Source organism: Crinia signifera, chromosome 9 (genome assembly GCF_055691185.1).
Source record: "Crinia signifera chromosome 9, ASM5569118v1, whole genome shotgun sequence".
NCBI lineage: Eukaryota > Metazoa > Chordata > Amphibia > Anura > Myobatrachidae > Crinia > Crinia signifera.
In genome coordinates this window covers 123,021,081-123,046,374 of record NC_139225.1, presented here as the reverse complement: position 1 = coordinate 123,046,374, position 25,294 = coordinate 123,021,081, and the positions used below count along the sequence as shown (strand labels likewise).

Below are 25,294 nucleotides of genomic sequence, written 5' to 3'. Positions count from 1 at the left end.
ATTGCCTCCTTTTGTGCATCAGAGGCATTGGCGCAACGCTCCACCCCCACCCCCCTGACATGGACACAACGCTGACTACGCAGGGCTGCGCTAGGCTGCCATTGGCCGACGCTACCAGCGTGGGACAATGGCACGCCAAGAAAAGACACAATTACAGTAGGAGAGAAAGAAAAAAAAAACACAAACTCAATAAAGAAATGACAGGACTTACTCTCAGACGGAGCGGCTGAGGCGGTGGGGGCTGTTATGGTGCCCTGGTCTGCAATCGGAGTCACTGTGGGAAAATGTCAAAAATGAGAACAAGTGCTGTTTACTGTTAATAAACTTACCATACTCTTATTACTGTAAATAGGGCGGGGGTGGCTTTACAAAAAGGCGTGGACTGAATTTTATAAAGTGCTGCGCCCGCCATACTATACTTTAGAAAATCCACTCTGCTCCAAAGTGGATAGGACACATACTGTAATGTACCGCTGCGCATTCCCTGCTTACGGCTGCCCTGGATAGTGGTTGTTTCAAAAGGAGGCATTTGCCAGTGCAGTACCGGATGTACACTAGTACTGCCAGTGGCAATTGCCTCCTTTTGTGCATCAGAGGCATTGGCGCAACGCTCCACCCCCACCCCCCTGACATGGACACAACGCTGACTACGCAGGGCTGCGCTAGGCTGCCATTGGCTGACGCTACCAGCGTGGGACAATGGCACGCCAAGAAAAGACACAATTACAGTAGGAGAGAAAGAAAAAAAAAACACAAACTCAATAAAGAAATGACAGGACTTACTCTCAGACGGAGCGGCTGAGGCGGTGGGGGCTGTTATGGTGCCCTGGTCTGCAATCGGAGTCACTGTGGGAAAATGTCAAAAATGAGAACAAGTGCTGTTTACTGTTAATAAACTTACCGTACTCTTATTACTGTAAATAGGGCGGGGGTGGCTTTACAAAAAGGCGTGGACTGAATTTTATAAAGTGCTGCGCCCGCCATACTATACTTTAGAAAATCCACTCTGCTCCAAAGTGGATAGGACACATACTGTAATGTACCGCTGCGCATTCCCTGCTTACGGCTGCCCTGGATAGTGGTTGTTTCAAAAGGAGGCATTTGCCAGTGCAGTACCGGATGTACACTAGTACTGCCAGTGGCAATTGCCTCCTTTTGTGCATCAGAGGCATTGGCGCAACGCTCCACCCCCACCCCCCTGACATGGACACAACGCTGACTACGCAGGGCTGCGCTAGGCTGCCATTGGCCGACGCTACAAGTGTGGGACAATGGCACGCCAAGAAAAGACACAATTACAGTAGGAGAGAAAAAAAAAAAAACTCAATAAATAAATGACAGGACTTACTCTCAGACGGAGCGGCTGAGGCGGTGGGGGCTGTTATGGTGCCCTGGTCTGCAATCGGAGTCACTGTGGGAAAATGTCAAAAATGAGAACAAGTGCTGTTTACTGTTAATAAACTTACCGTACTCTTATTACTGTAAATAGGGCGGGGGTGGCTTTACAAAAAGGCGTGGACTGAATTTTATAAAGTGCTGCGCCCGCCATACTATACTTTAGAAAATCCACTCTGCTCCAAAGTGGATAGGACACATACTGTAATGTACCGCTGCGCATTCCCTGCTTATGGCTGCCCTGGATAGTGGTTGTTTCAAAAGGAGGCATTTGCCAGTGCAGTACCGGATGTACACTAGTACTGCCAGTGGCAATTGCCTCCTTTTGTGCATCAGAGGCATTGGAGCAACGCTCCACCCCCACCCCCCTGACATGGACACAACGCTGACTACGCAGGGCTGCGCTAGGCTGCCATTGGCCGACGCTACCAGCGTGGGACAATGGCACGCCAAGAAAAGACACAATTACAGTAGGAGAGAAAGAAAAAAAAAACACAAACTCAATAAAGAAATGACAGGACTTACTCTCAGACGGAGCGGCTGAGGCGGTGGGGGCTTTTATGGTGCCCTGGTCTGCAATCGGAGTCACTGTGGGAAAATGTCAAAAATGAGAACAAGTGCTGTTTACTGTTAATAAACTTACCGTACTCTTATTACTGTAAATAGGGCGGGGGTGGCTTTACAAAAAGGCGTGGACTGAATTTTATAAAGTGCTGCGCCCGCCATACTATACTTTAGAAAATCCACTCTGCTCCAAAGTGGATAGGACACATACTGTAATGTACCGCTGCGCATTCCCTGCTTACGGCTGCCCTGGATAGTGGTTGTTTCAAAAGGAGGCATTTGCCAGTGCAGTACCGGATGTACACTAGTACTGCCAGTGGCAATTGCCTCCTTTTGTGCATCAGAGGCATTGGCGCAACGCTCCACCCCCACCCCCCTGACATGGACACAACGCTGACTACGCAGGGGTGCGCTAGGCTGCCATTGGCCGACGCTACCAGCGTGGGACAATGGCACGCCAAGAAAAGACACAATTACAGTAGGAGAGAAAGAAAAAAAAAACACAAACTCAATAAAGAAATGACAGGACTTACTCTCAGACGGAGCGGCTGAGGCGGTGGGGGCTGTTATGGTGCCCTGGTCTGCAATCGGAGTCACTGTGGGAAAATGTCAAAAATGAGAACAAGTGCTGTTTACTGTTAATAAACTTACCGTACTCTTATTACTGTAAATAGGGCGGGGGTGGCTTTACAAAAAGGCGTGGACTGAATTTTATAAAGTGCTGCGCCCGCCATACTATACTTTAGAAAATCCACTCTGCTCCAAAGTGGATAGGACACATACTGTAATGTATCGCTGCGCATTCCCTGCTTACGGCTGCCCTGGATAGTGGTTGTTTCAAAAGGAGGCATTTGCCAGTGCAGTACCGGATGTACACTAGTACTGCCAGTGGCAATTGCCTCCTTTTGTGCATCAGAGGCATTGGCGCAACGCTCCACCCCCACCCCCCTGACATGGACACAGCGCTGACTACGCAGGGCTGCGCTAGGCTGCCATTGGCCGACGCTACCAGCGTGGGACAATGGCACGCCAAGAAAAGACACAATTACAGTAGGAGAGAAAGAAAAAAAAAACACAAACTCAATAAAGAAATGACAGGACTTACTCTCAGACGGAGCGGCTGAGGCGGTGGGGGCTGTTATGGTGCCCTGGTCTGCAATCGGAGTCACTGTGGGAAAATGTCAAAAATGAGAACAAGTGCTGTTTACTGTTAATAAACTTACCGTACTCTTATTACTGTAAATAGGGCGGGGGTGGCTTTACAAAAAGGCGTGGACTGAATTTTATAAAGTGCTGCGCCCGCCATACTATACTTTAGAAAATCCACTCTGCTCCAAAGTGGATAGGACACATACTGTAATGTACCGCTGCGCATTCCCTGCTTACGGCTGCCCTGGATAGTGGTTGTTTCAAAAGGAGGCATTTGCCAGTGCAGTACCGGATGTACACTAGTACTGCCAGTGGCAATTGCCTCCTTTTGTGCATCAGAGGCATTGGCGCAACGCTCCACCCCCACCCCCCTGACATGGACACAACGCTGACTACGCAGGGCTGCGCTAGGCTGCCATTGGCCGACGCTACCAGCGTGGGACAATGGCACGCCAAGAAAAGACACAATTACAGTAGGAGAGAAAGAAAAAAAAAACACAAACTCAATAAAGAAATGACAGGACTTACTCTCAGACGGAGCGGCTGAGGCGGTGGGGGCTGTTATGGTGCCCTGGTCTGCAATCGGAGTCACTGTGGGAAAATGTCAAAAATGAGAACAAGTGCTGTTTACTGTTAATAAACTTACCGTACTCTTATTACTGTAAATAGGGCGGGGGTGGCTTTACAAAAAGGCGTGGACTGAATTTTATAAAGTGCTGCGCCCGCCATACTATACTTTAGAAAATCCACTCTGCTCCAAAGTGGATAAGACACATACTGTAATGTACCGCTGCGCATTCCCTGCTTACGGCTGCCCTGGATAGTGGTTGTTTCAAAAGGAGGCATTTGCCAGTGCAGTACCGGATGTACACTAGTACTGCCAGTGGCAATTGCCTCCTTTTGTGCATCAGAGGCATTGGCGCAACGCTCCACCCCCACCCCCCTGACATGGACACAACGCTGACTACGCAGGGCTGCGCTAGGCTGCCATTGGCCGACGCTACCAGCGTAAGACAATGGCACGCCAAGAAAAGACACAATTACAGTAGGAGAGAAAGAAAAAAAAAACACAAACTCAATAAAGAAATGACAGGACTTACTCTCAGACGGAGCGGCTGAGGCGGTGGGGGCTTTTATGGTGCCCTGGTCTGCAATCGGAGTCACTGTGGGAAAATGTCAAAAATGAGAACAAGTGCTGTTTACTGTTAATAAACTTACCATACTCTTATTACTGTAAATAGGGCGGGGGTGGCTTTACAAAAAGGCGTGGACTGAATTTTATAAAGTGCTGCGCCCGCCATACTATACTTTAGAAAATCCACTCTGCTCCAAAGTGGATAGGACACATACTGTAATGTACCGCTGCGCATTCCCTGCTTACGGCTGCCCTGGATAGTGGTTGTTTCAAAAGGAGGCATTTGCCAGTGCAGTACCGGATGTACACTAGTACTGCCAGTGGCAATTGCCTCCTTTTGTGCATCAGAGGCATTGGCGCAACGCTCCACCCCCACCCCCCTGACATGGACACAACGCTGACTACGCAGGGCTGCGCTAGGCTGCCATTGGCCGACGCTACCAGCGTGGGACAATGGCACGCCAAGAAAAGACACAATTACAGTAGGAGAGAAAGAAAAAAAAAACACAAACTCAATAAAGAAATGACAGGACTTACTCTCAGACGGAGCGGCTGAGGCGGTGGGGGCTGTTATGGTGCCCTGGTCTGCAATCGGAGTCACTGTGGGAAAATGTCAAAAATGAGAACAAGTGCTGTTTACTGTTAATAAACTTACCGTACTCTTATTACTGTAAATAGGGCGGGGGTGGCTTTACAAAAAGGCGTGGACTGAATTTTATAAAGTGCTGCGCCCGCCATACTATACTTTAGAAAATCCACTCTGCTCCAAAGTGGATAGGACACATACTGTAATGTACCGCTGCGCATTCCCTGCTTACGGCTGCCCTGGATAGTGGTTGTTTCAAAAGGAGGCATTTGCCAGTGCAGTACCGGATGTACACTAGTACTGCCAGTGGCAATTGCCTCCTTTTGTGCATCAGAGGCATTGGCGCAACGCTCCACCCCCACCGCCCTGACATGGACACAACGCTGACTACGCAGGGCTGCGCTAGGCTGCCATTGGCCGACGCTACCAGCGTGGGACAATGGCACGCCAAGAAAAGACACAATTACAGTAGGAGAGAAAGAAAAAAAAAACACAAACTCAATAAAGAAATGACAGGACTTACTCTCAGACGGAGCGGCTGAGGCGGTGGGGGCTGTTATGGTGCCCTGGTCTGCAATCGGAGTCACTGTGGGAAAATGTCAAAAATGAGAACAAGTGCTGTTTACTGTTAATAAACTTACCATACTCTTATTACTGTAAATAGGGCGGGGGTGGCTTTACAAAAAGGCGTGGACTGAATTTTATAAAGTGCTGCGCCCGCCATACTATACTTTAGAAAATCCACTCTGCTCCAAAGTGGATAAGACACATACTGTAATGTACCGCTGCGCATTCCCTGCTTACGGCTGCCCTGGATAGTGGTTGTTTCAAAAGGAGGCATTTGCCAGTGCAGTACCGGATGTACACTAGTACTGCCAGTGGCAATTGCCTCCTTTTGTGCATCAGAGGCATTGGCGCAACGCTCCACCCCCACCCCCCTGACATGGACACAACGCTGACTACGCAGGGCTGCGCTAGGCTGCCATTGGCCGACGCTACCAGCGTGGGACAATGGCACGCCAAGAAAAGACACAATTACAGTAGGAGAGAAAGAAAAAAAAAAACACAAACTCAATAAAGAAATGACAGGACTTACTCTCAGATGGAGCGGCTGAGGCGGTGGGGGCTGGAAGGGTGCCCTGGTCTGCAATCGGAGTCACTGTGGGAAAATGTCAAAAATGAGAACAAGTGCTGTTTACTGTTAATAAACTTACCGTACTCTTATTACTGTAAATAGGGCGGGGGTGGCTTTACAAAAAGGCGTGGACTGAATTTTATAAAGTGCTGCGCCCGCCATACTGTACTTTAGAAAATCCATTCTGCTCCAAAGTGGATAGGACACATACTGTAATGTACCGCTGCGCATTCCCTGCTTACGGCTGCCCTGGATAGTGGTTGTTTCAAAAGGAGGCATTTGCCAGTGCAGTACCGGATGTACACTAGTACTGCCAGTGGCAATTGCCTCCTTTTGTGCATCAGAGGCATTGGCGCAACGCTCCACCCCCACCCCCAGACATGGACACAACGCTGACTATGCAGGGCTGCGCTAGGCTGCCATTGGCCGACGCTACCAGCGTGGGACAATGGCACGCCAAGAAAAGACACAATTACAGTAGGAGAGAAAGAAATAAAAAACACAAACTCAATAAAGAAATGACAGGACTTACTCTCAGACGGAGCGGCTGTTTCGGCCTCCATGGGCAGGGTGCCCTCGTCTTCAAGCTGAGGCACTATGGGAAAATGTTTTTTATTTATCATTTACAGTATTTGTCATAATAAATCAACATTAACAATTGGTGGGGGGGCCTGTAGAATGCCCGCAGGGTACCAGCGTGGGCCAATGGCACGCCAAGAAAAGACACAATTACAGTAGGAGAGAAAGAAAAAAAAACACAAACTCAATAAAGAAATGACAGGACTTACTCTCAGACGGAGCGGCTGTTTCGGCCTCCATGGGCAGGGTGCCCTCGTCTTCAAGCTGAGGCACTATGGGAAAATGTTTTTTATTTATCATTTACAGTATTTGTCATAATAAATCAACATTAACAATTGGTGGGGGGGCCTGTAGAATGCCCGCAGGGTACCAGCGTGGGCCAATGGCACGCCAAGAAAAGACACAATTACAGTAGGAGAGAAAGAAAAAAAAACACAAACTCAATAAAGAAATGACAGGACTTACTCTCAGACGGAGCGGCTGTTTTGGCCTCCATGGGCAGGGTGCCCTCGTCTTCAAGCTGAGGCACTATGGGAAAATGTTTTTTATTTATCATTTACAGTATTTGTCATAATAAATCAACATTAACAATTGGTGGGGGGGCCTGTAGAATGCCCGCAGGGTACCAGCGTGGGCCAATGGCACGCCAAGAAAAGACACAATTACTGTACAGTAGGAGAGAAAGAAAAAAAAAAACACAAACTCAATAAAGAAATGACAGGACTTACTCTCAGACGGAGCGGCTGTTTCGGCCTCCATGGGCAGGGTGCCCTCGTCTTCAAGCTGAGGCACTGCGAATTTTTCCGTTTTTAGTGGAGGGCTTCCGTAAGTAGTACACTAATGTAGGGACAAAAACTTGAATGATGGGACTTGCTGTGTTTGACATGTGACCTGTGTCGACATGTGACATGCGTGGAAGGCGGCCACCATTACAGTATACTGTAGGCAACATGGCGCACAGAAACAGGAACTTCTCTGATGCGGAGCTCCTGATTTTGCTGCGGCATGTGGACAAATCCTTGGCCAGTAATGCCGAGAAGCACAGCGCATACAGGAGCGCAAAGGAAGAGATTGAGGAAGTCCTGAACAGGGATAGGAGTATCCTCTCGCTGCAGAAGAGGTGGAGTGACCTGCTTCGGAGACAGCCAGATAAACTGGCCAAATTGAGGGCCAAGCTGAGCAGAGGTACTGTACAGTACATGACATTAACAAAATTAAAGTACATTAGTACTGTAGTACAGTATTTACTGTTATTATAGCAGGTATGGATAATTGGATAGACACAAACGCAAGGGGACGCGGACACCTGTGAAGCCCGCGTGGGTAAGCGTTTATCTGTACAGGTATCCGTGTCCCCTCGCGGTGCTCGCTGGGCTCGGTTACTCGCTGCGCTCGCCACACTTTCTGTTCTGAACTCCACGGCGACGTGGATAGTGGGGTTATGAAAAGGTCGTTGGACACGTAACGCCGCCCCTCGTGGCTCGCTGCGCTCGCCACGCTTCGGGTCGGCGTTGATTGTGGGGGTGGTTTACTATGAAAAAAGGTAATCGGGACATCGGTCAGAATGAACTTAGGTCTACAGTCATTAGGTCGACCCCACTAGGTCGACTGGCAGGAAGGTCGACATGGGCCAAGGTGGACATGTGATTAGATTGACACAAGCATTACAGTATGTCAACATTCAAAAGGTCGACATGGTATATTCCAGTGTTTTTGGAATCCGCCATGTGCTGACAGGCGAAACTGTATTTCATGCCCTATCATCCACTAGGGCAGGGGTGTCAAACTCAAATTCATCCGGGGCCACATCAGCAGTTTGGTCACCCTCAAAGGGCCGGTTCTACATCTTCCCCAATATTTGCAGATAATAATTACCCCGAAACACAATTTTTAAGGACATATCAGCAAATAATGTACTGTATTAGGTAATGCAGCACACAGTACAGTATATATATATTTTTTAAAAATACTACAGTATACAGGTACTGTACAGTATACTGTATTTGGCTGTACAGTATACAGTATTTGGCGCATGTAGGACACTGTCGCAAGTACTGTACAGTACAGTATGTCGCAGCGTCAGGAGATGGCGATGCGGAGATGTCGGAGCCAAGCTGCGATTGCACGTACCACAGCTCATTGTATTAGGGTTAGTATTGGTGCAAGCCCTCCAGCTCCCCGTGCCACCGTCGTAGCGGCGTAGCGCTCTCACGCGTGGCCAGACTTACTGTATACAGTACAGTATGTACAGTAGCTGTGATGACGTCCCTGATCACATGACGGTACAAACATTGGGCCTTATTCTGATCGGTGCGGCCCGATCAGAATATGCGGCCACGACCGTGCAGGCGAATCCCCGCCTTCCATACGGATCGCCACCTCCGTCCGTACGCGGATATGTGGCGATCCGCATGAAAGTGGACGGGGATACGCCTCCTCCGTCTTGGGAGCAGCCCCTGCATTCGATGGTCGCCGAACATCGAATGCAGGGCCGCACGCTCCACCAGGTCCCTCCACCAGGTCCCGCCACCCAAGACCACACGGACACTTCCGTGTGAAATCATGTATGGGGGCGGGCAGCTGACATCCGGCGATGTCAGATGCCCGCCCCCTACACACGCATCACGGCTTCATTACCATGCATACGCCCCGCGTTTGCATGGGAACGCCCATGAAACGCGGGGCGTATGCATAGGGTAATGAGGCTAAGTAGCCCCTCACGCCCCTCTACGCCCCCTGTGCGGCGTGTAAAGAATACGTGCGGCGAAATCGCCTGCACATGCGCAGAGTGACCTCTGCACATGTGCAGACGATAACCATCGGCGGGACGACCGCATGCGGCGAAATCCGCACCGATCAGAATAAGGCCCATTGTCTGGCGGGAATGCTGTAATAGGTGTGTTGACCAAATGAAATGTCGACCTTGACCAAAGTCGACCTAAACCCATGTCGACCTTGCTTTCTGTCGACCTAGTGGTGTTGACCCAATGCACTAATGTTTGAAAGGACACTACAGTATACTGTAAATGTTATTTTTACACAGGACTTCAGAGGAGGAGGAGGAGGAGGGAAATGCAGGCCGATACAGCCCCCACCGCCTCAACAAGCGGCGCCGCTCCATCTGAGAGTAAGTCCTGTCATTTGTTTATTGAGTTTGTGTATTTTTTCTTCCTTTCCAACTTGTGTCTTTTCTTGTCGTGCCGTTGGCCGAGGCTGAGGGGACCCAATGCACTTTTCTAGTGTCCATGTTGACTGTGTCGACATTCAGGCAACAATAATGAAAAACTCTATGGTGAACTTTTTGAATGTTGACCATACCCATGTCGACCTAATAATTTAGTTTTCCTAATGACCATGTCTCCCTAACCCATGTTGACCTTCAGTCATGTCGACCTTCATGCATGTCAACCTTCAGTGGTCGACCTAATGCTTGTAGACCTAATGTCTGTCTTTCCTATGACCCATCTTTGTTTGCTACTACAGTACAGTGTACTGTATTTGTGAAAATCTGAAAGTTTTCTTCAAATGTGATGACTGGATTGCCCTTTTCAAAGCTGCATACTAGAGATGCCAGTTCACCCTCCTTTCTGTAGTGTTAAGTGCAGACAGATAATTTGATTAAGGGTCACTATACACCTGGACTGCATTGTCTAAAAAGGACATTTACATTTGAATCTTGTATCTGTGAAAGGAAAAATAACACTACAGTATTAGCCTCCCCACTCCAAGTACACTAACTCATTAGCATTTCTATCTGGTAAAGCTGTCCACCACCAACCCCCACTAATGTATTGTCGTTTATACTGTAGGATACTCTATTTGTGAGAAACTGAAATACTGTATTTCTTCAAAGTATTTCTTCAATGTTTCTCAAAGCTGGATAAATACTGTATACTGTACAGTACTGTACTGTATGTACAAATACTGTAAATGATAAATAAAAAACATTTTCCCATAGTGCCTCAGCTTGAAGACCAGGGCACCCTTCCAGCCCCCACCGCCTCAGCCGCTCCATCTGAGAGTAAGTCCTGTCATTTGTTTATTGAGTTTGTGTTTTTTTTTTCTTTCTCTCCTACTGTAATTGTGTCTTTTCTTGGCGTGCCATTGGCCCACGCTGGTAGCGTCGGCCAATGGCAGCCTAGCGCAGCCCTGCGTAGTCAGCGTTGTGTCCATGTCAGGGGAGTGGGGGTGGAGCGTTGCGCCAATGCCTCTGATGCACAAAAGGAGGCAATTGCCACTGGCAGTACTAGTGTACATCCGGTACTGCACTGGCAAATGCCTCCTTTTGAAACAACCACTATCCAGGACAGCCGTAAGCAGGGAATGCGCAGCGGTACATTACAGTATGTGTCCTATCCACTTTGGAGCAGAGTGGATTTTCTAAAGTACAGTATGGCGGGCGCAGCACTTTATAAAATTCAGTCCACGCCTTTTTGTAAAGCCACCCCCGCCCTATTTACAGTAAGAGTACGGTAAGTTTATTAACAGTAAACAGCACTTGTTCTCATTTTTGACATTTTCCCACAGTGACTCCGATTGAAGACCAGGGCACCCTTCCAGCCCCCACCGCCTCAGCCGCTCCATCTGAGAGTAAGTCCTGTCATTTGTTTATTGAGTTTGTGTTTTTTTTTTCTTTCTCTCCTACTGTAATTGTGTCTTTACTTGGCGTGCCGTTGGCCGAGGCTGAGGGGACGCAATGCACTTTTCTAGTGTCCCTGTTGACTGTGTCGACATTCAGGCAACAATAATGAAAAACTCTATGGTGAACTTTTTGAATGTTGACCATACCCATGTCGACCTAATAATTTAGTTTTCCTAATGACCATGTCTCCCTAACCCATGTTGACCTTCAGTCATGTCGACCTTCATGCATGTCAACCTTCAGTGGTCGACCTAATGCTTGTAGACCTAATGTCTGTCTTTCCTATGACCCATCTTTGTTTGCTACTACAGTACAGTATACAGGTTGAGTATCCGGTATCCGGACATCCCTTATCCGAATGATTCCAAAAACCGTGGTTTTTGGAATCATTCGAATTTTTTTTTATTTTTTATTTTTTAACCCCTAACCCTCTTTTCATACTTACCAAGTCCCCGGGCGTCCACAGCAGGCCTCCGGCATCTTCTCCAGGGTCTCCAGCGGTCCCAGGAATGCATTGCGCGAGTGTGTGCGCGCGCCGGTGACGTCACCGGCGTGCGCGCACACTCGCGCAATGCATTCCTGGGACCGCTGGAGACCCTGTAGAAGATGCCGGAGGCCTGCTGTGGACGCCCGGGGACTGCGCGGACGCCGAGGGACGCCCGGGGACCATCAAGGGACAGGTACAGTAAGTATGGCTGCAAAAAAAATATTCCAAAAACCGGAAAATTCCCCTATCCGAAATGCTCGCGGTCCCGAGCATTTCGGATAGGGCATACTCAACCTGTACTGTACTGTATTTGTGAAAATCTGAAAGTTTTCTTCAAATGTGATGACTGGATTCCCCTTTTCAAAGCTGCATACTAGAGATGCCAGTTCACCCTCCTTTCTGTAGTGTTAAGTGCAGACAGATAATTTGATTAAGGGTCACTATACACCTGGACTGCATTGTCTAAAAAGGACATTTACATTTGAATCTTGTATCTGTGAAAGGAAAAATAACACTACAGTATTAGCCTCCCCACTCCAAGTACACTAACTCATTAGCATTTCTATCTGGTAAAGCTGTCCACCACCAACCCCCACTAATGTATTGTCGTTTATACTGTAGGATACTGTATTTGTGAGAAACTGAAATACTGTATTTCTTCAATGTATTTCTTCAATGTTTCTCAAAGCTGGATAAATACTGTATACTGTACAGTACTGTACTGTATGTACAAATACTGTAAATGATAAATAAAAAACATTTTCCCATAGTGCCTCAGCTTGAAGACGAGGGCACCCTGCCCATGGAGGCCGAAACAGCCCCCACCGCCTCAACAAGCAGCGCAGCTCCGTCTGAGAGTAAGTCCTGTCATTTGTTTATTGAGTTTGTGTATTTTTTCTTTCTTTCAAACTTGTGTCTTTTATTGGCGTGCCGTTGGCCGACGCTGCCAGCGTCACGGGAGTTTCCAGGGTTGGACCCAGCTTCATACCCAATTTATACCCCTTTTACACCAAAATCCCTGGTCGGACCCTGGTCTTTGAACACGGAAGTTTCCAGGGTTGGACCCTGCTTCATACCCCATTTACACAGCACTTCAACCTGGGTCGGACCTGGGTCTGCACCATTTACACCAGGCATGTCCAACCTGCGGCCCTCCAGATGTGCTAAAACTACACATCCCAGCATGCATTGCCATCATTTTAGCATTCCCTAATTGCCAAATTGTGGCAAGGCATGCTGGGATGTGTAGTTTTAGCACATCTGGAGGGCCGCAGGTTGGACATGCCTGATTTACACTGAACCTGGGTCAGCCCTGCTTTTCCCTATGGATGACATTAAAAATGTCAATTTTAGGACTGATAAACTGCCAGCCAACCTTCCCTCGATGATTTAAATACAAATTAAAAGACATGAAAAGTTAGCATTGAAAAATGTTGGTTGATTTATTTAGCAAAATATTTTGTCAAAAAGTTATATTCAGTGATGAAGCGCACATACTGTAGCGGTATAAAAGTGCAGCATCACCCATGTGCTCCCCCCAGTCCTCTGCCCCTGCAGCAGCATTCAGTTGGTCAACCTAAAGATGGTCGACAGTCATTAGGGCCTCACCACTAGGTCGACATACTGCAAGGTCCACATGGGACAAGGTCAACAAGTCATTAGGTCGACACAAGCATTAGGTCGGCATAGGATTTTTCACTGTTTAATGAGCCGACAGGCGGTATTTCATGCCCTAATATCCACTAGGGCAGTGATGGCTAACCTTGACACTCCAGCTGTTATTGAACTACACATCCCAGCATGCCCTGCTACAGTTTTACTATTTGGCCATGCTAAAACTGATGCAGGGCATGCTGGGATGTGTAGTTCAACAACAGCTGGAGTGTCAAGGTTAGCCATCACTGCACTGGGGCATTGTGGGAGAATAAAATAGTGTGCCGAGTGCATGGACACTTAAGACTACAGTATGTCGACATTCGGGTAAAAAAAAACAGTGAAAAACCCCATGTTGACCTTTTGACTGTGGACCTAGACCATGTCGACCTAATGCTTGTGTCGACCTGATGACCTGTCAATCTTATCCCATGTCGACCTAGACACCTGTCGACCTTGCAGTATGTCGACCTTATGACTGTCGACAATCTTTAGGTCGACCATACAATCCATACCCCTCCCCCCAGCCCCCCCCCCCCAAAACATACATACTGTAAATGATTTCTGTAGGTAGAGTACTGTACTGTATATACAGTATCCCTTAACGGGGCGTATGCAAATGAGGGCGCAGCTTATGCTAATTAGCCGCAACCTCATTTTCATACGAGAATAGACGCTGTGCGCATGCCCACAGCGTCTATTCTATTAGATTGGGGGGTCTCCCAACTGCCACCCCCCGCAGCGGGACAATGCCTGGCGTGGGTGGGACAGCGGGACAGGACCCGAAAATCGTGACTGTCCCGCTGTAATCGTGACAGTTGGGAGGTATGGCAATGCACTGTGGAACGCATGGTACTGACTTACGGAAAGGCGTCCCATGCTTCTGGTATCCTTTCAGCACTAACCAGATGTCCCGACCTGGGTTGGGACCATTTACACCGCTCACGACCCAGGTCCGACCAGTGTTCAACCCTGGTCAGGACCTGGGTAGGAGACCAGTGTCAATGGACCTGGGTTGGTCCCATTTACACCAACGCTGACCTGGGTTTTTCGCAAGCGCAGCGGTCCTATCCACTTTGGAGCGGAGTTGATTTTATAAAGTACACTATAGCGGCCGCAGCACTTTATAAAATCCAGTCCACGCCTTTTTGCAAACCCAGTAATGAGTACAGTAACTTTATTTAAACAGCACACTTTCTCATTTTTCTCATTTTCACACAGTGCCTCCGCTTGAAGACCAGGGCACCCTGCCCTTGATGGCCGCTACTGCCGCCTCAACCCCCACCTCAAGCGACGCCGCTCCTTCTGAGAGTAAGTCCTGTCCTTTCTTTATTGTACTGTACAGTATTTGTGTATTTTTTTTTTCTTTCAAACTTGTACTGTATCTTTTCTTGGCGTGCCGTTGGCCGTTTGCTAATTGTGGTGACATGTCTTCCAACAGCCCAGCAACCCCCTCAACAAGTGGGAGCTCCTAGACAGCTCTGGAGAGGCCGTATCAGCCCTCCACCTAGTAAGTACAGTACATGTTTTTGTTTACAGTATTTGTTAGTTTTTCTCTCTATGGGACTGCATCAGATGTTACAGTACTGTATCTCTACCAGTACAGTACAGTACAGTATATTATGGAGGCAAGTGCTGCTAATATACAGTACCCCACCTCCCTTCCATGCCCTCTTACACATACGCAGAAATACTGTACAAGTGTGTCTGCTTGTGCTCACCTCTGAATTAGGCACTCTGTCTCTCTTCACCCCTCTCTACTGTACAGCATACAGTATCCTCTACGCTCAAGACTTTATTGTTACCTATTGTATTACAGTATACTGTATCAGCAAGCTCATATTTTGGTGCAATTTTTTTTACAGACCTGCAATACCCAGAGGTGCCAAACGAGGAGGACAGTATGGACACCTGGAGCTGTGCATCCCCGGAGCCCCAGGAAAATTGAAGCTACTGTTCCTGCTGCTCGGAGGAAGAAAGCAAGGTGGCAGCAGCGCTTCCTCCTGCATCCAGCAGAACTCCCCCAGGGTGTAAGTACTGTACTCATGGCCAGCAACAGCAATCCTGGGGCCCCATAAATTGATCTCTCTGGGGCCCCTTCCCCATCAAGCATAGTAGTGGTGTGGAGCAGGGGGGGAGTAATAGTGTGGAGTAGGGAGGGAGGGTGGGAGTAATAATGCAGAGCAGGAGGGAGGGTGGGAGTAATAGTGCGGAGCAGGGAGGGAGGGTAGGAGTAGTAGTGTGGAGCAGGGAGGGAAGGTGGGAGTAATGGTGTGGAGCATTGAGGGAGTTGTGGAGTCCACCTGTAAAGCCATATACAGTACTGTACTGTACCTGTGCAGTACAAAATTCCCTCAATATTGCCATTCTGTATACTGTACAGAATGACCCATACTGTATGAAGAATGCCCCCCTTTAGTGCCTACAGTAATTACAGTATGCATTCAACCCCCCCCATCACCTAATGCACAATGCCCCCTGACTTGTGTAATGCCTTCATTCATCAACACTCACTGCTGCAACTGCTTCTGCTGCATTGAATACTGGCCTACAGTATGGATAGCTGTCCTGAGATTCTGTCTCCAGGAGCAGCTGAAATGGGAGCTGCTCCATCTGTACATTACTGTACACAGAAAGTTGTGCTCCACTATGACAATTCTTATGACTTTATTGGTGTTCATACAGTACTGTACAGTACACTACTGTACAGTACTGTACTGTATGTGCTGCAGTATGAGTACCGTATGTACTGTACAATATGCTGTACTGTATTACTATTGTTACAGAAAATGATCAAACATTTCTTTTTCCACAGTGCATTCCCCTTGTCTACCTTGGCAGTATGAACAAACTCCTCCCCAACCATGTAAGTAGTAGTAGTATGTAAGTAGTAGTAGTAGCAGTACGTTTATTTATAAGGCGCCACAAAGTGTCCACAGCGCCGTACATACTGTAGCAAACAAAAAAACAAATTACAAGGTAACGTACTGTACATGGTGTGTTGAAAAATACAGCATACTGTAAATAGGGGTACAGTATACTGTAGCTGGTAGAACTAAAATCAGCATCAGTTCAGAAGTACTGCAGGTGTTGAAATTGTCGAGGAGACTGAAGATGAAGTACAGTACAGTAGATGAAGGGAACAACAGGACAGGAGCACAGGTGAGGTAAAGAGGTAGGGTGAGTACGTGAGGAAGGAGGGCCCTACTCATAAGAGTTAACAGACTACAGTAAAAGGAGGACGAACGAAAAACAATAGGATACTGTACTGTAAGTACTGTAGGAACAGATGGGAACGGAGGCAGGATATGAGGATCAAAAGAGGTTAGGAGGAGGGATAGGCTAGTCGAAAAAAGTGGGTTTTGAGGGAGCGCTTGAAGGAGGTAAGGGAATCAGAAAGCCTGATACAGTAGGTGGCGGGAGGTTGTTCCAGGAGGCGGAGGTAGAGTGGCGGGAGAGGAAGATGAGCCTAGCAGCAGCGTTAATAATGGATTGGAGTGGTGCAAGGCGTGTTCGAGGTAACCCAGAGAGAAGGATGTTGCAGTAGTCAAGGCGGGAGATGACAAGAGAGTGAATGAGAATTTTGGTCGCATCAGTGGAGAGGAATGGTCTGATGCGTGAGATGTTGCGTAGGTGAAGACGGCAAGACTGGGAGAGAGCACGAATGTGGGGGGGTGAAAGAGAGGGAGGAGTCAATGATGACACCGAGGCCGCGCGTTTGGTCGGTGGAGGTGATCTCGGTTTCACCAATGCTGATGGAGATAGTGGGAAAAAGGGTACTGTATGTTCGGGGGATGGAAGATTAGAAGTTTAGTTTTAAACTAGTAGTAAACTGACAGTGCTTTTTTTTTTTACAGCAACTCCTGCACCATCAATTGAGGACGAAGACCAACAAGGTACAGTACAGTTTTGTACTTCTTAATACTGTAACTTACAGTACAGGTATTTTTAAACCTTTTTTTTTAATTAAGGCTTTCACCACTATCTCTCAACTTTATTCCCCACACGGTGCCTTGTAACCAACCCCTCCCCCAGTGCCTAAGTTTAAACCGTGACTTTCAGCAAATCCCTGCCCCTGGGGCTAAGCCTCTGCTTGGCAACATCATGACGTCAGGCCATCTGCCAGTCATGATTCCTCTTGGCCTTTTTGTGCCTTGCTGAATGCAGGAGCTTATACTGTATACAGTACAATACTGTACTGTAATGGGGGGAGCTGGTACATGCACAGCTTTTGTGTGCCCTCCTTAACCGGGCAGTAGCGTACTCCAGTGAGTGACATCACAACTAGTTGGACACATGTACAGTTAATGGATGGATACTGTAGTTGTGATACTGTATCAAGCAGGTCTCATTGGCCACATTCAGTACAGTAATTAGTATAGAACTGTAACTGCGTGCACTTACAGTACATTTCAGAATAGAAAATAATGTACTGTACAGGAATGTACTGTAAAGGAATGTACTGTAAAACTCACTGCATTTACAGATAAATATTTTTTCTCATAAAACAGGTCACAGGCAAGATGGAGGGCAGGTGCCATTGGGCCATGGGCCGCCACCACCCCAGAATAGAGGTATAGTATACAATAACACTGTAATAATGTTTACTGTAAAGTACTCAACTTGTATTACTGTTCTAAAACTGTTCATTTTTTTTTTTTTCACAGATGCCATACGAAGTGAAATAATGTCACTCATTGGGACAGCAAATCAGCTGTTTGATTGTTTTTTAAATAATTTATGAATCACCGTATAAATTTTGATTTACAGTAAATGTGCAGTACTATTTATTTGTGTTACTATCCATCTTAGTAGTAGACTACTTTTTTTGGGGGGGTTGATCACCCCGCCCATGGAAACGGAGCCACCAGGGCAATCCCTGGCCTGCCAGCCGGCCGACCCCAGCACGCAGCATGTCACTTGCCATCTCCCCGGCAATGGCACAGTGGGGGTTGAGGTGAGCGAGCTGGCTGCCTCACTAATCCACTGTCCCTTTGCAGCATTGGGCATCTGGCAGCGGGTATACTGGGATTTAAGATTGGACTCCATGAAAAGCAGCAGAGATTTGGAGACAGGGAAGTTATAAAACAAGTCCCATTCTACCCACCCACCCCCCCTTAAGGGAATTACTGCGGTGAATTACAAAGTGAGCAGGAGCCGGACAGCCAACACAATAATCTCCCCTGGTCTCCTTCACGCTGCCGGACAGCCTCTGCACTAATCCCCGCCGGTCTTCCACGCAGCCACACATCCCAGAGCATGGGCTCTGCCGACCTGCAGCAGCGGCAACGCTGCTCTCTTCCCCCGGCTGCTGAAGCTCACGCTCCACTGGAAGCACCCTCCCCCTTCACCTCTCCCGTGGTCATCTTCTTCCTCCCGGGTTCCATTGGCAGCACAAAGAAGAAGGCTGGCTCTATACCTACAGTAGCAGCTACAGTAACTGCGGAACACAACAGACACAGGTACTCCCACTCCCCTGCTCTCTCTCACACTGTGCATCTACAGTATACTGTACCCTGCTCTCTCTCACACTGTGCATCTATCCCCTGCTCTCTCTCCCACTGTCTCCCTATCCCCTGCTCTCTCTCCCACTGTCTCTCTATGGCCCCCATTTATCATTGATCGCATTTACAATGCGATCTGGGCGGAATATTACCTCCCGGATCGCATTGTAAAATGCGATCATACAGTATCACCGGGATGTACTGTATCACCTGCTGTGCGCAGGGACAGGGCTCCGAAAGGGGGGCTGATACAGCTTCGCATCCCCCATAGAAACCTATGGGGGATGCGGCCGGCGGTGCTGCAGGGGGGATCGCAGAAGGGATCGGAGATTCCTGCTGCGGTCCACCTTAATAATGTACATTTCAGTGCTACAGTACTTAATATTTGTGCATCTATCCCCTGCTCTCTCTCCCACTGTCTCTCTATATCCCCTGCTCTCTCTCTCACACTCTCTCCCCAATGAACCCCGCCCCCCCCAGCATTATACACACACACACACACAAAAGCCAAATACTGTACTACAGTATATGCACCCGCACCCCCTGACACACTTCCCAGGTCACAGCACAGACACACAGGTGTACTCATTACTCACTGACACACTTCTGCAGAGTGCGCACAATGCCTGCTACCCTCTCCAGCCGCGACCTCCAAGCTACAACTCCCCTCACAGCCGCAAAGCCGCCTACTACCTCCGCAGTGCCGCTACCCTGACACCCACCACTGCACTCAACTCTCCGCCGCTGCCTGCTACAGTACCTCAGCACCTGCAAGGACTACCGGTACTTTATTGACAAAACACAGCATTGACCAAAAATATTGTACAGTACATTACAGCACTTCATTTTTCTTAAAACATACAGTACAGTACAATACAGTGCAGGAGAAGTGTTATTTACAGTATGCATGTACTGTACATTACTGTACATTACATTTCATTCAATGACGTCAGACAAGACCCTGTACAGATGGTTTGCAGTTTGTCTGGGGACTTAACGTAGAATACTGTATAATAATAAAAAAGTACAGTAATTCAATCAGTCCTCCTAACACAGTACAGTATTTTAAGTAAAGTACAGTATTTTACAGTAGGTGACAAGAAAGCTTTTTCCAAGGCAGTGGGTCTCTCTTTTTCTCTGTCCCAAACACGCTTGATTTTGCTCATGGTAGAGTGGTATGGGGAGAGAAGAAAAAAAGAATAGCGTTAGTACTGAATGGTCACAAGGATTTCAGGGGGGGGGGGGAGAGACACATGTTGGCAGGGGAAGAGGAGGGGAGAGAGGGAGAGAGATACAGTAATGTAAAGTAAGATCATGGGTGACATTTACAGTATTAGAGATCGATGGTGGGTTTTTGGCGATTTTTATCGCAAAAACGGCCGTTTTTTCATTGTTTTCCCAAATCCATTTTTTAATGGGTGGCGATTTGCGGCATACTGTAAATCGCACTTTTCTAAAAGTGCGATTATTTTTAACTCCGGAATTCGCATCCAGATGTTTTCCCCATTGAAAAAGATACAATTCGCATTTTTAATGAGATGCGAATTTGGAAATCGACAAAAAAAATGGTCTAAAGTTCCAAAAAAAAAATTGACCTGATCCTGACTGGCGGTTTGGTCAGAAACATGGCGATTTTGTCAGAACCATGCACAGATCATTGTGATCTGTGTATGGTTCTTTGTTAAAATACAGTATGTGTAAAAGTAAAAAAAAAATTGGCGTGAGGTCCCCCCTCCTGTACATAACCAGCCCCGGGCTCATTGAGCCGGACCTGGTTCCAAAAATACGGGGGACAAAAAGCGTAGGGGTCCCCCATATTTCTGAAACCAGCCCGGGACTCTTGGACCGGTCCTGGTTCCAAAAATACGAGGGACAAAAAATCTGGGGGTCCCCCGTATTTTGAAACCAGCACCGGGCTCCAACAGCCCGCAGTGTCATGCCACAGCCGGGGGACACTTTTTACACAAGGTCCCCCGGCCGCACCATGAGCACCGTGGCTGGTCAGCCTTGGACGGGGTACCTGGAGGAGTGGGGACCCCCCCAATAAAGGGGTCCCCCCCCCAGGCTTCACCCATCCAGGGCTGAAGCCCGGGGCTGTCACCGGCGTCCCTGGCTATTGGACGCCGGCCTGATAGGGTTAAATTGTCATTCCTAACATTGCTTAATACAGGAGAACTGCAAGTGCCAGCAGACCTCCCCCGCAGGCTGGGACTTGGGGAACCACAAGTCCCAGCATGCGGGGCATTAATGGGCCCGCTGGGACTAGTAGCCCACCTGTAAAAAGAATGTTAAAATAAAGCACACACACAGAAAAGTATAACTTTATTACATACTGTACACATACACACACCTCACTTTTACACCACATTCTTACCGATCCAGGATCCAGCGCTGATCTCTCTGCAGCAGAGCCGGACAGCCCGCACTGACAGCGGGCTGAACCGGCTTCCTCCGACGCAGCTCACAGCTTCTGTCGCGCTGTCCCAGCGCGACACTGGCTGAGAGCGTGATTGGGCGATGAGCCTCCATGGAGACGCATACAGTAGCTCAGCCCTGATTGGCTGAGCTAGGCGTCTCCATGGAGACACATACAGTAAGACGGAGACCCTCTCAGCCTGTGTCGCGCTGGGACAGCGCGACAGAAGCTGTTCGCTGCATCGGAGGAAGCCGCTGTCAGTGCGGGCTGTCCGGCTCTGCTGCAGAGAGACCAGCGCTGGATCCTGGATCGGTAAGAATGTGGTGTAAAAGTGAGGTGTGTGGATGTGTATGTAATAAAGTTATACTTTTCTGTGTGTGTGCTTTATTTTAACATTCTTTTTACAGGTGGGCTACTAGTCCCAGCGGGCCCATTAATGCCCCGCATGCTGGGACTTGTGGTTCCCCAAGTCCCAGCCTGCGGGGGAGGTCTGCTGGCACTTGCAGTTCTCCTGTATTAAGCAATGTTAGGAATGACAATTTAACCCTATCAGGCCGGCGTCCAATGGCCAGGGACCCCGGTGACAGCCCCGGGCTTCAGCCCTGGACGGGTGAAGGCTGGGGGGGACCCCTTTATTGGGGGGGTCCCCACTCCTCCAGGTACCCCGTCCAAGGCTGACCAGCCACGGTGCTCATGGTGCGGCCGGGGGACCTTGTGTAAAAAGTGTCCCCCGGCTGTGGCATGACACTGCGGGCTGTTGGAGCCCGGTGCTGGTTTCAAAATACGGGGGACCCCCAGATTTTTTGTCCCTCGTATTTTTGGAACCAGGACCGGTCCAAGAGTCCCGGGCTGGTTTCAGAAATATGGGGGACCCCTACGCTTTTTGTCCCCCGTATTTTTGGAACCAGGTCCGGCTCAATGAGCCCGGGGCTGGTTATGTACAGGAGGGGGGACCTCACGCCAATTTTTTTTTTTTTTCAATCACAAAATCGCACATTTCCAAAAAATTGCAACTTTTCATGACTAATAAATCGCAATTCTCATCCCGAAAATCGCCCTACTGTACATCGCACTTTGTCGCACTTTTCATGCCGGAATACACACCTCATTAAATATTCTAGTTCTGGAAAAAAATGCGATTTTAAAAAACGGCGATAAAGGGCGATTTGAGCAAAAATCGCATTTTCGGAAAAACGGTAAACACAATAAATCTCGCCCCATAAACGTACTTTTTTCCATTTCATTGCCTGTCCTTTGCTTTCTGTCCCAAACACGCTTGATTTTGCTCATGGTAGAGTGGCATGTGGTGGATAAGGGGAGAAGAAAAAAGAATAGCGTTAGTACTGAATGGTCACAAGGATTTCGGGGGGGGGGGGGGAGACACATGTTGGCAGGGGAAGGGGATAGGAGAGAGGGAGAGAGATACAGTAATGTACAGTAAGATCATAAACGTACTTTTTTTTCCATTTCATTGCCAGTCCTTTGTTCTCTGTCCCAAACTCGCTTGATTTTGCGAGTGGCATGTGGTGGATAAGGGGAGAAGAAAAAAGAATAGGTGAAGGCTGGGGGGGGGATTTCGGGGGGGGGGGGGGGGGGAAACACATGTTGGTAGGGGAAGGGGATGGGAGAGAGGGAGAGAGATAATGTACAGTAAGATCATAAACGTACTTTTTTCCATTTCATTGCCTTTCCTTTGTTCTCTGGCCCAAACACGCTTGATTTTGCTCATGGTAGAGTAGAAAAAATAATAGCGAGGGAGAGTTACAGTACACATGACAATCTGTAAGAGTGTTGTACAGTAAGATCATAAACTTACTTTTTTCAGGCCAGTGGTTCTTCCTTGTTCTCTGACCCAAGCAAACTGCAATGTGTAGTACATGTCAAGTAAACATTGAAGGGAGGGAAATACAGTAAGTTGTGAGGTGGACAGCGAGTAAAAGGAGAGGTACTGTACTGTACAGTACAGTATACTGTACTGTAAGAGACTGCTGCGAGGGGTTCAGTTTTACAGGTACAGTACTTTATACTGTATTATACAGTACTGGAGAATCTACATAGCAGTTGCATGCCCATTTCGCTCAATGACGACAGGCAAGACGGTGTCCAGATGGTTTATGTACTTAATACACTGGACACGTGTCAGTTTTTTTTCCCAAAAAGTCCTGATCCCATCCAAAAGTTCTTGTTTATTTTTCGGTTTCACTTCATTCCTGATGAACTTCTTCATTTGTGCCCAGACCATTTCAATTGGGTTCATGTCCGGTGACCTAAAGTATACGTAGTACAGTACATACAAAAGTTAAGTACGTACTACTGTATTAACATACTGTACAGTACAGTAGTAATAAAATCACGACTGTACAATAAGTAGTGTACTGTAGTTCAGTAAATGCTGTTCGAATAATACTCACTCTGGTGGTGTGCGTTGCCAAATTATTCCTCTCTCTTCCATGTATTTTGCAGAAGCAGAATGTTTTGGGTCATTATCTTGGAATACTCTGCGTCCAGATGGATAGTATTTTCTGATAAATGGCACCAAAACACGATCGACTATTTGTTCTTGGAAGAAGATCTTATCCATAATCCCTACAGAGATACAGTAAGATGCCATTAACATGTACACATTTCAGGGTTCTGAGTTGTTTAAAACTACAGTACAGTAGAAATGTACAGTACAGTACCTTCAAAAACTAACATAGGTCCAGCACCCCTGCGAGATATACCTCCCCATACGTGGACTTTTAATGGAAACTTTGCTCGTGGTTTCAATGAGATAAAGGTAGGTTTGCGGAAGGACATTCTTGAGAACCTCTCCATAGAAACAGAAGTTTCATCTGTGAAAAGTACATCATTAAATTTTTCGGCACTGTCAATCCACTGTTGAGCTTGTATCACTCTCTTTTCTTTATTGACATCTCTTATCATGGGATGCAGCCTACAGGTACAGTAAGTAAAAAAAAATTAGGACCATTGAGACATTAAATGCTTATGACTTGCAGTATACAGTATTGTAAAATTAAGGTTGATGTACTGTACAGTACAGTATTTTACATTACCTTGTGCGACAATATCTCCATCCCATTGTTCTTCGCATCCGTTTCACACTGGAAACTGAAACGTCCATATCATAGTCCGAATGAAGAATGTTTTTTTATTTTTCCAGCAGTACGCTCATCATCACCACAAGTTAATTCTTCTACAATCTTTTGGACTTTCCTATAGTATAACACAGACAAAAATGATTGTACAGCATACAGTACAGCAGGCATGTCCAAACTGTGGACCTCCAGCTGTTGTGAAACTACACATCCAGGCATGCCTTGCCACACTGTAATTGTACTTTACAGTATCTTTCTCTAATAGCAAATCGATGGCACAGCATGATGGCAATTGTACAGTAGTTTCACAACGGCTGGAGGGCCACAGCTTGAAGCCGCCTGGTACAGTACAGTATACAGTAGTAATGTACAGTACAGTAATTATAGAATCTGCTAATACTGTATAGAGTACTGTACTTACAATGTGCAGTGAGAAGGAGTTCTGTATCTGGGGCGCATCCTCATAGAAGCATGATTGCGCACAGTCTGTAAATGAACTTCAGTACCACTTTCTTTCAGCCAAGCCTGGATCTCTCGTGTTGTCTTGTTATCTTGCTTCATCTTGACGATGATCTGGCTCATTTCTTTGGTGATTTTTGGCGGCATGTTTAATCTCAGGAACTGTGGAGACAAGATACAGTAATGTACCGTAAATACTGACCAGTAATGGAAATTTTGGTACTTCGGCAACAAGTCGACTGGCTGGCAGCCGGGCAGGCAGGAGTGAAGTTGGGGCCGGACGTGCAGCCGGTAGGGTTGCCTTCCCTTAATTAGTGGTATGCGATGCGATGGGCGCCGTGATAATAGACAAGTACTGTACCAAATACACTGCCCGGAATCACGGCACTTTGTGAGAGGAATCCTGTGAGCTGTAGTCACTTCAGACGAAACCGGAAGTGACGTTACGACATTACACAAACGTCTACAAACAGCCCACGATATAAAGGATCT

At 47.6% G+C, this 25,294-nt stretch overlaps 1 long non-coding RNA gene across 1 annotated transcript; it reads left to right on the top strand.

Annotated features, from left to right (window-relative positions):
- Positions 1 to 12,482: 12,482 nt before the first annotated feature.
- On the top strand, positions 12,483 to 15,309 carry LOC146035920 (uncharacterized). Its single transcript, XR_014460747.1, has 3 exons — positions 12,483 to 12,529; positions 14,767 to 14,835; positions 15,191 to 15,309. It is a non-coding gene; the product is annotated as an uncharacterized LOC146035920 (long non-coding RNA).
- The last annotated feature ends 9,985 nt before the right edge of the window (positions 15,310 to 25,294 follow it).